The following is a 15,080-nucleotide window of genomic DNA, read 5'->3' as shown; positions in this document are numbered from 1 at the left end:
ATACCTTTTTCATTTCATTATAGATCATCTCCCAGAAAGCCTTAATCCTAGGGCACGTCCACCAAAGGTGAAAGAATGTACCTTCAGTTTCTTTACATTTCCAACATTTATTATCGGGCAAATGATATATTTTTGCAAGCTTGACTGGGGTCATGTACCACCTGTATATCATTTTCATAATATTCTCTCCATCATAATCATTTCGAAAGGAATTGCATTCAGTCACACAAACCCCCTTGTCCCACTTGCAGCCTGATGCATTGAGAATGAGGCTTTGGTTTTTGGATTCAGGAAGGTGCTTTCTCATGTAAGTGCGCACATTCTCTCATTCTCAGCGTCTACCCTCCAGGGCCACGTGGTGGCAGCACATGCACAAGAACCTGTGGGTGTGTGGGTGTTCTCTGTGCTGTTATTTTTAACTCTGAAATCTTTCCAAGTCCCCCATCACGTCCCTCAGAATTCACCTGCCTCTTTCCACAGGCATCACTTGGAACAGTGGCTTGTTTGAAAGACGGACGGGAACCCTTTAAAAAGTAAGTTCATGCTTTTAAGTGACGGGAAATGAGAATAAATGCTTCCCTGCCCCAGTGCTCTAGGGTTGCTGGGTAGCATTCTTCAATATTTCCTAGTTTTGCCTTTTTAGAGGAGGAAGTGGTGATGCGCGGAGCTTTGCTCAGAGGTTTCTCGAGGTCTTGGAGGGGGAAAAGGAAAAATGCTGCAAACTGACTTTTTTGTTCCATTGGGTCCCGGAGGCTGGTTGTCACCAGAGGGCTGTGATGTGGGGGAAGAGAACCTGCTGTTTGCAGTCTCTGCCTTTTCCAGCTTTGCCTGTTACCTGCTCCGAAGAAGAGGCTGGATTCAGCAGAACTCCCCTGCCCTATGTGGCTTGGTTCGCTTACACGAGTTCTCTAAAAGCCAAGCTGCAGGGGAGATTTTTGCAATGCCAATGCTCCCTTTTAGAGCGAGTTACAGATCCAGCATAACATGGCAAAACCTACAGGGAACAGGCTCTGTTATTCCTCCAAAGCTCTTTGGAGAAAACGCAGCACCTCCGCCCCTTCTGGCCAGCTGGGAACATCTAACTTGCAAGGCAGAGAGCCTCATCTCCCACTCTAGGCTTGCAAAAAAAAACTCCTGCTGTCAAGGTGGCGTCCTCCGGATTAGAGCACGGCGCCCAGAGCTGGTCTAGGTGTGAAGCTGGCAACTGAGGGGTAGTGGCGGCAGGGAGATAAAGACTGTTCATTTCTAGCACTTTCAAGACACAGAACCCACCATTTTCTTGTTGTTTGAAGGCTAGAACCCAACACGTAGGAATACAGGAAGTGAGACCCTCTGATCCATCTAGCTCAGTGACTTATAGGGGTTTCAGGCAGAGGTTTGAACCCGGGACCTTTTGCATGCAAAAAAGATCCTCCACCATTGAACTATTGCCTTTTCTCAAAAGTCGTGCAGCTAAAACCACAAGGAGTCTGGTGGCCTTGAGCCTACTTTTCTGCAAAGAAGAAAACCCAAACAAACTGGCCCAGGCACCTCGCTCTTCTTTCCTGAGTCAACATTCTAAACCTTCATGTTTTTCAAAAAAAGAAGAGCAGGTTTCCATCAGCATCTGATTCATTTTGAAAACCGTTAAAGCATTCTTTTTTCCCTCTGCAACTAAGCTCCTGGTTGGCCGCTGTGAAAAGAGAGTGGCAAGCGAGATGGTATAAGTGTTCTTGTGTTTTTATATTGCAAAGCGCCCTGTGATCCTCAGATGAGGAGCAGTATAGGAATTTAATAAATACAATATAAATAAAATAAATAATGGGCCGCTGGTCTGGTGCAGCAGCCAAGCTTTCCTTCTGTTCCAGATCTGCTACTCAGTCCTGAGAATGGGGCACACTTATTTTGCAAGTACTTAATCAGAATACCTGCTCCACCCATTGTCAGGGTTGGAAGATGTTAGCTCAGAATGAAACTCCATTCCTTTATTTTAAACTGCTAGGGTTTGGTTTTGGCTTTGCCATGCTTAAGCTTTAAATTTGGGTCACTGCTAGGGGATCTGTTCAAAGGTACTATCCTATTGCTATCAGAATGTGCAAACATCAGTATTACGCAGAATTCTTTATCTGGTAGCTGGCAGACTCTTGTGTGACTTGAAAGCTTGCATGCTGCTGCACTCACAGAAGCTGTTTCCACGAAAGAGAACCCATCGCAGGCCACATCTCCCTTCTTTTCTGGGACAGGCAGACCCAAGATGATTTTTGTTTTGTCTGCTTGCCATTATGACGGATGTAGTCCCCACTTGTAGAATATTCATGCCCTGGTTTCACACTCTCCTCCTCCTCTGAGCTCTTTAAGGAAGTGGGCAGACAGAAATAGGGGAGTGGTTAGATGTACAAAAAAGAAACCAGAAAAAGAAAGAAAGAAAAAAGTGAGGGGGAGAGAAGGAAAAACACACCGCCAGACCGAATCATCCCTCCCACTCAACTCAAGCAATTTGCCCAGGCAGCCAGCTCAAAAGTTCTGTTCACCTGCTCTGGTTCGTAGGAGGAAAATCTCCCTGGAAGGCAGAGAGAGAGAGAGAGAGAGAGCCAACTGCAAAAAGATCAGCCCGGATCTATCTCAGGTGAGTCTCCCCGACCTTTTTCGAACAAGAGAGCTGTTGCGAAAAGAAAGGGTGGGGGGAGAAGCCTTCGCCTTGCTTGCCAAGGCAGGTTCCCTGCATGCTTGGAGGAATATTACAGCTTTGGCAGTCGGCTGGGGAAGGTCTGACACACTCGCACATAGCTTCAGGGCAGGCGCAACCAGGAAGTAGGAGAGGGGAAGGAGGGTGCGCTTGGTGAATGGGGCCTACAGGGACAACCAGGCAGCTGTTGCGGCCCTGACCTCTTGCCCCCCGTGCCCAGGAGAAGCGGGACCCTCGCGTGAGAGGCAGCGGTGCTTTGGGACCCTCCAGACAGCCCTGGCTTCCAAGGTGGGCAGAAAGGTAGGAGGCAAAACAGTCAGGGGCAGTGGCAAGGGTGGTTTCCAGCTGTCTGTCCACCCCCAGATGTGCTAGTGCCTGGATGTGCCGGGCTCCCCCCCTTTCAGGCCCAGCCTGGCTGTTGAGAGAAGCAGGCAGCGTGGGGATCCGAAGGGCGAGGTGGCCGGCTGGGCGAGGAACAGTGGTTGCTGCCGTGGGGCACATATTTCAAGGTTCCTCCCTCCAAAGTCTCCTGCCATGTGGGCCGCTGCATGTTCTGGCTTGCCAACCAGGCTTCAACCCGAAACCCAAGCACTGCCGGCTTTTAGGAACAATGTTGGGAGATGTCGCAGGCTGCGCATTCGAGCGAGCGCTCTCAAGAGCTGTGCGGGTTTTTGCGTGAAAGTTGCGATGTCTTGGCGCCTTTGTTTTCATCACATGGCTTCAGCCCAGGTGCGCTTCTGGGAAAGCACAGACAATGTACGTGTGTGTGTGTGTGTGTGTGTGTGTGTGTGTGTGTTGGGTTACAATTCTCTCATGTGGAAAGGATCTTAAATTGTATCACTAGAATGAAGAATGCAAAAAACCAGCTCCTTAGTTAACCTGCAGGCTCACTAAGGAGGACAGCTCTTGCGATGGGTCTAATTGTTTTCAGCAGTATCTGTGTTTCTTTAAAGCTGGTTGTTGTTGTTTTTTTGAGCTGGTAGAAATTTAGACTTGATTTAATTTCTTTAATCAGAGCAGTTGCTTTGGAGGTTTGCAGGAAACAACTTAAGCAACAGAGCATCTCCTAGCCAGAAACAGAGAGGCACTAGTGACAGATTTGTGGCTGATGTCTTTGTTTCCCCAGGGTGGCACGGGGTTTTCCAAGGCTTGGCCGATTGCACTGCCCTAAGTAGAAGTGTGTGTGTGTGTGTGTGTGCTGGGCCTCGCTGGATCAGGCCCCAAACTGCACAGGACCTCCCTGGATCAGGCCCTGCTTTCTCATATTGGCATGAAACTTTTAGAAGAAGAAAAGCGTCTTGTGGCACTTAAATATAATGAAAATTACAGCTGCGTAGATAAACATATGCAAGTGATCCATCATTTAACAGAAGTACCCAGACTCCCCCCGATGTAATTATAACTCTCTTGATTCCAGGAAAAAACGAAGCTATCAAATACATTGAAAAACAAATCTTAATTTCAATATGTTGTGACACATTTTAGAGACTAAATGAAATTTTCCCGTGGCAATAGCTTCCAAGGGCTAGCCTAGTGAAGCAGGTTCTTTCCTAACCATGAAATTATTAGCTTTTAAGGTGGTGCCACGAGACTCCTGATTGTTTATGCTGTGACAGAGAGATTTTAAAAAATCATTTATTTGAGAAGACTTGTATCTTATTTGTAGGGGGTGGGGCTAAGCAGTGTACAGAAATATAGAATAAAACATTAATATTTTTGTTAAAATACAGTTAAAGCCAAGTATGTAAAAACATTCAAAAGATGATCAAAATCAACAGTAGCTGGGAAGAGATAGCACATGTGCAGCTTCTACGTCTTTGGATAGGCTTTCCTAAACAGAAACATTTTAACAAAATAATAAAATTCCTTCCAGTAGCACCTTAGAGACCAAGTAAGTTTGTTATTGGTACGAGCTTTCGTGTGCATGCATGTATCTGAAGAAGTGTGCATGCACACGAAAGCTTATACCAATAACAAACTTAGCTGGTCTCTAAGATGCTACTGGAAGGAATTTTATTATTTTGTTTCAACTACGGCAGACCAACACGGCTACCTACCTATAACTAGAAACATTTTAAGCAGGCACTGGAAAAAATACAGTGAAGGCATTTGTAGATGGTGCGTTCCAGAGTTTCGGTAATGCCACACTCACTAAAAGACGAATTTCTTACCAACATGGATCGAATATTGCACGGCACCTGGAATGGTGCCAGTTCTGCGGGTCGCAAGAGTTGAGTGGGCCTATATGGGTTATGCAATCCTGCAACGAAACTGGCTCCAAGCAGTTAAGGGCTTTATATACTAACAGTAGCACCTTGAACTTTGCCCGGCAGCAACTGGGCAACCGGCGCAGGTCTCCGAGCGCAGGTGTTGTATTCCGACAAGGTCTCCCTCCTGTCGGTGACAGCGCTGCAACTTCTGGATAGAGCGCAAGGGAAGCCCCACACAGAGTGCATTGCAGCAATCTAATCCTTAAGCGGCACATTTCGCACTGACGTTAATTTATCCTTAATGGCCTGCCTTCTACTTGGTTGCACAGCCATGCGTGCAGAACAGTGGGTTGGTTTTTTGTTTGCAGATTTGGGAAATATTATTTGTTGATGTTTGAGAGGTGGGATAGTAAAAGGGCTGGGGAAAACAGAGGTGGCTTCTGCGCAAGGAGAGCTGGAACTGCATCCTCACACAGCCACACCCCAAAAATATCACACAGCAAAATATCAGATTTTGCAGTGGGTGCTGCTGGTACAGAGGGTGACAGCCACTTGAGGTGCATCGTTTGTGTCTCCTGGAATGGCACTTGTTTTGCTTTTAAACCTGCAGCATCTAGAAACCTGATTCCCTTTACAGTGGAACCTCGGGTTGTGAACGAGATCCATGCGGGAGACATGTTTGCAACCCGCAGCGTCATGTCGCCACAGAAAGCTCTTTACGCACCAGGTAACCCCAAGCAGACCCAGCACAAAAACAGCATTTAAGCTCTCTGCTTTGCTTGGGTTTAACTTGCACGATTTTAGCCAGCCTGCCTTCAACTGCGTACAGTTGAAATCAGGCAAGGTATAAATGTACGCAAGATATAATAATCGTGCTATACCTCTTTGGGGTAGGAAGAATATAATATGGGGAGCAAGCTCATTTGCACATGCCAGATGGAAGGCTTGGGCTGAGATGTGAATGGGGAAAGTTTGAGCAGAACGTAAATCCTGACCTCCCTCAGCCAAACCCCAAAAACCCCTATGCTGTCACCTCCTCCAGGATTCTTGAACTGGATTCTTGTTCTGTGTTACCTGGGATTACAGCATCTTCACCATGCACCCAGTGGCATCGCAACAGGGGGGCGGGGGGGCGGTGCACACCGGGTTCCATGTCTGTGGGGTGACAATAAGTCAATTGCAGCCACCAGCAGAGAATCCCGGAACTGGCAAACCGCTAAATACAGCACATTTGTGGCGTCGCATGCATACACTGTACGTAGCGACGCCACACATGCGCTGTATAGCGGTTTGCCGCCGGTGCCACTCCAGATCCGTATGGAAGGTGCCGGGATCCTTTGTTCGCGGCTGCAGCCATGAACAGAGGATCCTCCATTTGCGGCTGAAGTGGCGACGGAGGGATCCTGGCACCGTCCGTACGGTGCTGGGCAGCGCCAGCGGCAAACCGCTATACAGCGCATGTGTGGCATCGCTACATATGGCACATGCGTCGTACGTAGCAATGCCTGCCCCGGGTGTCACCATTCCTTCCTTTGCCCCTGCATGCACCGAGGCAGCAAGTCAACACACCAAGGGAGGCTGTTTTCCCAAACCCTCCCTGTGCCTAGGAGGGGGGAGTTGTTGAGTCATTTAGTCATGTCCGACTCTTCGTGACCCCCTGGACCAGAGCACACCAGGCACTCCTGTCTTCCACTGCCTCCCGCAGTTTGTTCAGACTCATGTTTGTAGCTTCGAGAACACTGTCCAACCATCTCATCCTCTGTCGTCCCCTTCTCCTTGCGCCCTCCATTTTCCCAGCATCAGGGTCTTTTCCAGGAAATCTTCTCTTCTCATGAGGTGGCCAAAGTCTTGGAGCCTCAGCTTCAGGATCTGTCCTTCCAGTGAGCACTCAGGGCTGATTACCTTCCGAATGGATCGGTTTGATCTTCTTTTAGTCCATGGGACTCTCCTCCAGCACCAGAATTCAAAAGCATCCATTGTTTGGCGATCAGCCTTCTTTATGGTCCAGCTCTCACTTCCATACATCACTACGGGGAAAACCATAGCTTTTACTAGACGGACCTTTGTTGGCAAGGTGTTGTCTCTGCTTGAGTTACCCAGTGCTAAAAGGGCTGTGGGAGTACGGGGGGTGGAATTCTCTCTCCCCTCCTCACCCACTAGCTACAGGAAGTTCCAAGGGTTTCGGCATACGCCATTTTCTTGTCTACATGGAGCCCTTGGAAATGAACCCTTGTGTAAGATGGGATCATACTGTATTGCCAAGAAGAACTGTACTGCCTGTTTTCAATACTGTACTTATGCTGTTGTTTTTAAAATATACGCGTGGGCGTTTTGCAGCTGATAGAGACTGTGGGGGCTGCATACTAGCCTAGCGCTCTCCTCCCCATCACCACCAAAAAGGCCACACTTTGCGAAGGGGAGGGACACTCGGAAGATTAACCTCCAAACTTTTGCTTCGGATTTTCCTACAGCTGCACACCATAAATGTGCAACTGATGATAATTTGGGGTTGGTGGTGTTGAAATGCTATCCCCACACCCATGGCTACCACATCCAGGACTTAATCCCCTCCCTCCCAAAACCTCTTTGGGCAAGAATAGGCTGAAAATTATGTTTCACGAATGAAGTTTGCAAACCCTGCCAGATGGGCAAGGTATAAATATTAAAGGTAAAGGGACCCCTGACCTTTAGGTCCAGTTGTGGCCAGTGGCGTAGCATGGGTTGTCAGCACCCGGGGCAAGGCAAGTTATTTGCGCCCCCTAACCCGTGGATTTGCGCCCCCTAACCCGTGGATTTGCGCCCCCTAACCCATGGATTTGCGCCCCCTAACCCTAACCCCCGGATGTTGCGCCCGGTGCCGCCGGCCCCCCTGCACCCCCCACGCTACGCCACTGGTTGTGGCCGACTCTGGGGTTGCGGTGCTCATCTCGCTTTATTGGCCGAGGGAGCTGCTGTACAGCTTCCGGGTCATGTGGCCAGCATGACTAAGCCACTTCTGGCGAACCAAAGCAGCGCATGGAAACGCCGTTTACCTTCCCGCCAGAGTGGTACCTATTTATCTACTTGCACTTTGACGTGCTTTCAAACTGCTAGGTTGGCAGGAGCTGGGACAGAGCAACAGGAGCTCATCCCGTCGCGGGGATTCGAACCGCCGACCTTCTGATCGGCAAGCCCTAGGCTTATTATTATTATTATTATTATTATTATTATTATTATTGCAAAGCAACCCCAAGCACTGGTTAAAAGAGCAAGTTCTTGCTGGTTAGCCAAGTCCTCTGTTCTCCTCCCCCTTTCACCAGGCACTATGTTGCACTATTAAGTGTCCAGTCCCACAGGGGGGAAACAGAAAAATAGAAAGATAAGTAGCAGATGAGGTAGCCAGCCAATTTCTAGACCAGGCTTCCTCAACCTCAGCCCCTCCAGATGTTTTGAGACTACAGTTCCCATCATCCCTGACCACTGGTCCTGCTAGCTAGGGATCATGGGAGTTGTAGTCCAAAAACATCTAGAGGGCCGAGGTTGAGGAAGCCTGTGCTAGACAGTGACATCCTTCAGACTCCAGATGAAGGAGAAAAAATATATTCGAACACACAGCAAAGGCCAGGTAGAAGGCTGTGCTTGACCACTTCCGACTTTATTGTTTGCAGGGAAATCTGTGTATGGGGGAGGGTGTGTCCACGGAAGCACCCCTCCTGTGGTCTGAAGTGGTACTTCTTTGGGGGGACAGGGGGCAGACGGGTGTGGGGGACCAGGTGCGCAGCCTGGGAGTCATTTTGGACTCACAGCTGTCCATGGAGACGCAGGTCAATTCTGTGTCCAGGGCAGCTGTCTACCAGCTCCATCTGGAACGCAGGCTGAGACCCTCCCTGCCCGCGAACTGTCTCGCCAGAGTGGTGCATGCTCTGGTTATCTCCCGCTTGGACTACTGCAATGCACTCTGTGTGGGGCTATCTTTGAAAGTGACCTGGAAACTGCAACTAATCCAGAATGCAGCAGCTAGACTGGTGACTGGGAGCGGCCGCCGAGACCACATAACACTGGTCCTGAGAGATCTGCATTGGCTCCCAGTATGTTTCTGAGCACAATTCAAAGTGTTGGTGCTGACCTTTAAAGCCCTAAACGGCCCTGGTCCAGTATACCTGAAGGAACGTCTCCACCCCCATTGTTCTGCCTGGACACTGAGGTCCAGCTCCAAGGGTCTACTGGTGGTTCCTTCCCTACGAGAAGGGAGGTTACAGGGAACCAGGCAGAGGGCCTTCTCGGTGGTGGCACCCACCCTGTGGAACGCCCTCCCACCAGATGTCAAGGAAATAAGCAGCTATCCTATTTTTAAAAGACATCTGAAGGCAGCCCTGTTTAGGAAAGTTTTAAATATTTAATGCTGTATTGTTTTTAACACTCGATTGGGAGCCGCCCAGAGTGGCTGGGGAAACCCAGCCAGATGGGCAGGGTATAAATTATTATTATCATCATCATCATCATCATCATCATTACAGTCCAGACGCAAGTTGACCACTTAAGCGGAAGGTCCATATCTCATTTGCAGACGAGCATCTGCTTTGCATAAGAATGCAAGAGCTTAAATAGAGCCTTTTGCTTCTGGATCAAACCAGTCGCCCATCTAGTCCAGCCGCCTGTGCTCACAGCAGCCGGCTAGACGTCTGTGGTAAACCTGCAAGCCGGTTTCGAGCGCTAAGAGCAACTCTCCCCTCCTGTGGCTTCCGGTGAGCTGGTGCTCAGGACCAGTGGAGATAGAACATGCTCATCACAGCTAGTCTTGACCTCTGCAGGTTAGCATTTTAATGCCGAGAATGCCGTGTGGATGTTGCCCCCCCCAAAGCCCCCATGCATAAGGAGCGCCCATCCCAGAATACTCACTTGTTTGGAAGCACCCCTTATCTCGCCATAGAGGCAGATCTTGTGCATGAGGCACAAGGGGTCAGTGTTGCCTAGTGGTTAGAGTGTTGGACTAGGACCTGGGTAACCACGGTTCAAATCTTCACTTGGCCGTGAAGCTCGACTGCGTGACCTCAGAAGCCGCTCACTGCCTCTCTCAGCCTAAGCTACCTCACAGGGTTGTTGTGAGGGTTAAATGAGGAGAGGGAGAATGGCCTCGGTCCAGTATATCTGAAGGAGCGTCTCCACCCCCATCCTTCTGCCCGGATGCTGAGGTCCAGCTCTGAGGGCCTTCTGGCGGTTCCCTCACTGCGAGAAGCCAAGTTACAGGGAACCAGGCAGAGGGCCTTCTTGGTAGTGGCGCCCGCCCTGTGGAACGCCCTTCCACCAGATGTCAAAGAGAAAAACAACTACCAGACTTTTAGAAGACATCTGAAGGCAGCCCTGTTTAGGGAAGCTTTTAATGTTTAATAGGATATTGTATTTTAATATTGCGTTGGAAGCTGCCCAGAGTGGCTGGGGAAACCCAGCCTGATGGGTGGGGTATAAATAAATGATAATGATGATGATGATGATGATGATGATGATGATGATGATGATGTACTGAGTTGAATAGGATCCAAAATGCAGCAGTCTGATTGGTCCTAGAACAATAGGATCCAAACTGCAGCAGTCTGATTGGTCCTAGAACAATAGGATTCAGAATGCAGCAGTCTGATTGGTCCTAGAACAATAGGACCCAGAATGCAGCAGTCTGATTGGTCCACAGGAGCCACCCAATCCAGCTCCAGGTGGGAAGTGAATCCGCAACCTGATTGGCCTCCAGGAGAATCCTGGAATTAGCCAATCACGTGGGGGCCATTGTGTAAATAATGTATATAAAGCAGACATTCTGGGGGAACTTCCATTCCTCCTCACCACTATGAGCTGAATAAAGAGCATGAAATCCACTCTCGACTCCGAGTATATTTCAGTTATTATTATTATTATTATTATTATTACCACCATGTTGGCCACCTTGAGCTCCCTAGAGCAGGCTTCCTCAACCTCGGCCCTCCAGATGTTTTTTTTTGCCTACAACTCCCATGATCCTTAGCTAGCAGGACCAGTGGTCAGGGATGATGGGAATTGTAGTCTCAAAACATCTGGAGGGCTGAGGTTGAGGGAGCCTGCCTTAGAGGAAAAAGGTGGGGCATTAATGCAATCAATCAATCAATCAATCAATCAAGTAACAGAAAGAGACTGAAATGGTCAGCAGTGATCGATGAGCCAGCCCCAGGCAGGAATGGGTTATATAAGGGAAAAGAACTTTGCCACATGTAGAAACTTGCCTCTCATGTGGGCTGGTAGCCTGGCTGTGGATTCCAAGGGCAGGCGACCTGTGGCCCTCCAGATGATGATAAAAGGGGGTCATTTGGTCCAACCCCCAGCAATGCAGGAATCTCAACACAAGGCTCCGATCCAATCCAAAACCATGCTTGTTGTTGTCTAGTCGTTTAGTCGTGTCCGACTCTTCGTGACCCCCTAGACCAGAGCAGGCCAGGCACTCCTGTCCTCCACTGCCTCCCACAGTTCGGTCAAACTCATGCTGGTAGCTTCGAGAACACTGTCCCACCATCTCGTCCTCTGTCGCCCCCTTCTCCTTGCGCCCTCCATCTTTCCCAACATCAGGGTCTTTTCCAGGGAGTCTTCTCTTCTCACGAGGTGGCCAAAGTCTTGGAGCCTCAGCTTCATGATCTGTCCTTCCAGTGAGCACTCAGGGCTGATTTCCTTCAGAATGGATCGGTTTGATCTTCTTGCAGTCCATGGGACTCTCAAGAGTCTCCTCCAGCACCAGAATTCAAAAGGATCCATTCTTCGGCGATCAGCCTTCTTTATGGTCCAGCTCTCACTTCCATACATCACTGCTGGGAAAACCAGAGCTTTAACTATACGGGCCTTTGTTGGCAAGGTGATGTCTCTGCTTTTTAACTTTGCACAAGTGCTGGCAGTTTTATTGCTGAACCACATGGGGTGTGCACAACGGACTACAACTCCAATCAGCCCCAGCCTGATGGGACTTGTAGTTTGTCAGCGTCTGGTATATTCCTACGCTACAAAACGAAAACCCACCACATCTCAGATGTCTGTCGGCCTTTCCAAAGAGCCCTGGGGATTATCATTAGCTCAGACTGAACCCTCTGTCGAAACCCTATCCCCTAATCCTTTCCACATGTGCCTCTGAAAGGGCTGGGACATTCGTCTGTGTGACCGTGCTTCAGATCGGCCAAAATATAAGATGAAAAATAAAATAAAACTTACGCGCAGCCCAGCCTAGCCTGTTGTTGGGCCCAAGACCCTGTGAAATTTCACTGTCCGCAGGTGTCTTTGGTCACAGTGAGACAGAAGCACGTTGTGTTCTGTAGCTGAGCATTGATTCCTTTGCAAGACAGAGGAAGACAAAATGAGTGTCTGTGCAGTTTGCATGTGATATATATATATTTATAGCATATGCCTGTGGTGAGGGAAGCGAGGCACAATGTATATCTTGAACTGATATTAATATATATCCTGTTCTGTACCAAAGGTAGACATCAGGGCCAGGGATGTACATAGCAGAGACGTATAAATGTCAGCTTAATTCATTCCCCCCCCCCAATTTTTTTTATTCATTTTATAACACAAATAAAAAACACAAACAGAAAAGACAATATGAACTAATTCTTGCCATAGCCTTATTTTTCTAAACATTGTTAAGTGTGGTTTCCCAAGTCCCACCTATCTGATTTTCATTTTACTTCATCTTTAGCAGGTTACATAGATCATAATTTCTAACCATCTTTGGGGGTTTTTTAATCACACTTAAAATAACTTCACATTTTATCACTTACAAATAATAATATTTTAAAATACCTTATCTTCTACTTCTAACCCTACAGCCTATTTCCACTTCCAAAGCTATTCTAAGGTTTAATATTAACATATTTTTCAAATATTCCTTAAACTTCTTCCACCGTCTCTTCTCTCTGGTCTCGGAGTCTCCCGGTCAGTTCGGCAAGTTCCATATAGTCCATCATCTTCTTCTGCCATTCTTCATCTTCATCTGTCATTCTCAAAATGACATCGCGCACATGTGCGGAAGCAATGAAACGCGATCCGCGCATGTGCTGTCATGTGTTACGTTCCTTTCAGGATGCGAACGGGGTTCCGGAATGGATCCCGTTCGCATCCAGAGGTACCACTGTATTCAACACAAAAAACAGCGGCAATTTGTTGTTGACAAAGGACAGCTGGACATATAAAGGGCCCCATTACCTTCAGTAGGTTAGGGCCTCATCCAGTCTAAATCCGGCCCTGGACAGGGGGTGCACCCACAGATTACAGGAATGAAAGCTGGTTCCCTTGGGTATCTGGACAGGCTGGCAGAACACTTCCTTTTCATGCAGGTGGTGCCAGTCTAAACCCCCAGAAATAGACTGGAAAGAGAAGCTGCTGAATTGCAACTCATTACCAAACTTAAAACCATGGAGAGACCTGGTCTGAACAAAGACATTGGATTCTTATCTCATTATACATGACAAAGCCATTTTCCACCTTCTCACCCCTTGCTTTTTCCTGTAAGACCTATTGCAGTCGTTAAGAGTCGTCAACAGGCTCATCACAGCTATCTGCCAATCACCCATTCCCACCACCCTTCTGAGTAATACCCCTCCCCACCTTCTCACTATATAGAAGGATCTGGCAACTTCTGTTTCAGTGTATCTGAAGAAGTGTGCATGCACACGAAAGCTCATACCAAGAACTAACTTAGTCGGTCTTTAAGGTGCTACTGGAAGAAAAAAATTTTTTTTGTTCCCCCAGGATCTGTGATTTGAAAGGACCTGGTGCAAAGGATCTCTCTTGGCCTGAGATTCTGGAGAGCATCTGCTGGTCAAGATGCACTCCTGAGCCAGGGGGACACAAAGCCTGACCTGGCCATCTCTAAGGCAGCTTCCTTTCCATGCCTTCTTTAGCAGCATCATGCGCACGAGAGTACCAGGTTGTTGTTTTTTGTCCTTGCATCTTGGGCTGGCTCCCGTTCTCCTCAGTGTTCTAGCAGAGCAGCTGCTGCTAGAGAACATCGCGTTCCCTCTTTTCTCTTTCTTCCGAAGAAACTCCTACCTCTTCCTTTCTGCACCGAGTATTTCAGCTTGTGAGCGTCACCACGGGAGCGAGTGAATGGGGTGTGGGGTGTTGAAGGCACATTCCTCCCCAACCTCTTCTAGTTCTGAATGGAGGTTATGTTTTGGGGGTAGGGCAAATCCATCCATTTCAGGTTTTTCTCAGTGTGCATGGCAGGGGCGTGTCAACAGTCTGTATGAAGGCTTCTGAAAGGTCCAGTTCAGATTTATCTAGCTTAGGTTTCCTACCCCCATCCCCACAAAAAAAAATCCTGGAGAAGTAGGTTATCTCTCACAGAACTGCACTTCCCAGAACCCTTAACAAAGCACAGTTCCCAGGGCTTTGGGAAAAACCACATTGCTTAAACGTGCTTTAAATATTTGATGTGGATGGTGACTATAGACTCCTTTACAGGACTGCCTCTCCTGGTATGCCACGCAGAGGACCTTAAAGTCCATGAATAATTATAATTTAGAGGTCCCGGGCCCTAAGGAAGTCAGATTATCCTCCACCAGGGCCAGGGCCTTCTCAGTGATGGCTCCAACCTGGTGGAACGCTCTGTCCCATGAGGCCAGGGCCCTGCAGGATTTAACCTCCTTCCGCAGGGCCTGTAAGACAGACCTATTCCGCCTGGCCTTTAATTTGAACTCAGCCTGATCTTTTATTCCCCTTCCTTCCCTCCCCCTCCCCTTTTTATGAAGATTACCCGCTCTGGGACCCCACAGCTAATTCTCCCCTGGTCTCCTCGCTGGCCCAAGTAGGACTAACTTAGCCAGCTAGCCCTGGTGACCATCTAATGTTTATTGGATGGATTTCCCCCCTAAATTGATTTTTGAATTCTGAATTTACTGTTATTCATATTTTATACTGTATTTTATGCTGGTTTTTTGTTGCATCAATTAAGTGTTTTAAATTTGTTGTTAGCCACCCTGAGCCCAATTTACTGAACCGGGAAGGGCAGGGTATAATTTTTATTTATTTATTAATTTATTACTTAGTGAAAGTCTTCGGCTTCCCTGAAGTCCAAAAATGGTCCCCCAGTTGCAAGGAACAAGGGGGTACTTCTGTCATGTCACAGCAGGGGGGAGGGCAATAGCCTTAGCGCAAGGGATGGAAGGATCTGTCAACATTGGTTCTCTCCGTTTCTCATTTTTCCTATCTTAAATCTG

General features: G+C 48.2%; 1 protein-coding gene across 10 annotated transcripts in view; it reads left to right on the top strand.

Annotated features, from left to right (window-relative positions):
* The first annotated feature begins 387 nt into the window (after positions 1–387).
* PTK2B (protein tyrosine kinase 2 beta) overlaps positions 388–15,080 on the top strand; it is a 120,702-nt gene continuing 106,009 nt past the window's right edge. For 5 of the 10 annotated variants that reach the window (XR_014545816.1, XM_083604996.1, XM_083604995.1 and 2 more), the window contains exon 1: positions 2,297–2,605. The gene's annotated coding sequence lies outside the window, so the exon portion shown is untranslated. Of the gene's footprint in view, positions 534–2,296; positions 2,606–2,711; positions 2,966–15,080 lie in introns of those variants that run through there. The other 5 variants (XM_083604990.1, XM_083604991.1, XM_083604994.1 and 2 more) reach the window with 5 other exon arrangements.

Source organism: Podarcis filfolensis, assembly GCF_964270895.1.
Source record: "Podarcis filfolensis genome assembly, chromosome: 3".
Taxonomy (NCBI): Eukaryota; Metazoa; Chordata; class Lepidosauria; order Squamata; family Lacertidae; genus Podarcis; species Podarcis filfolensis.
Note: the sequence above shows the minus strand (reverse complement) of the source record. Positions and strands in the feature narration are given on the sequence as shown.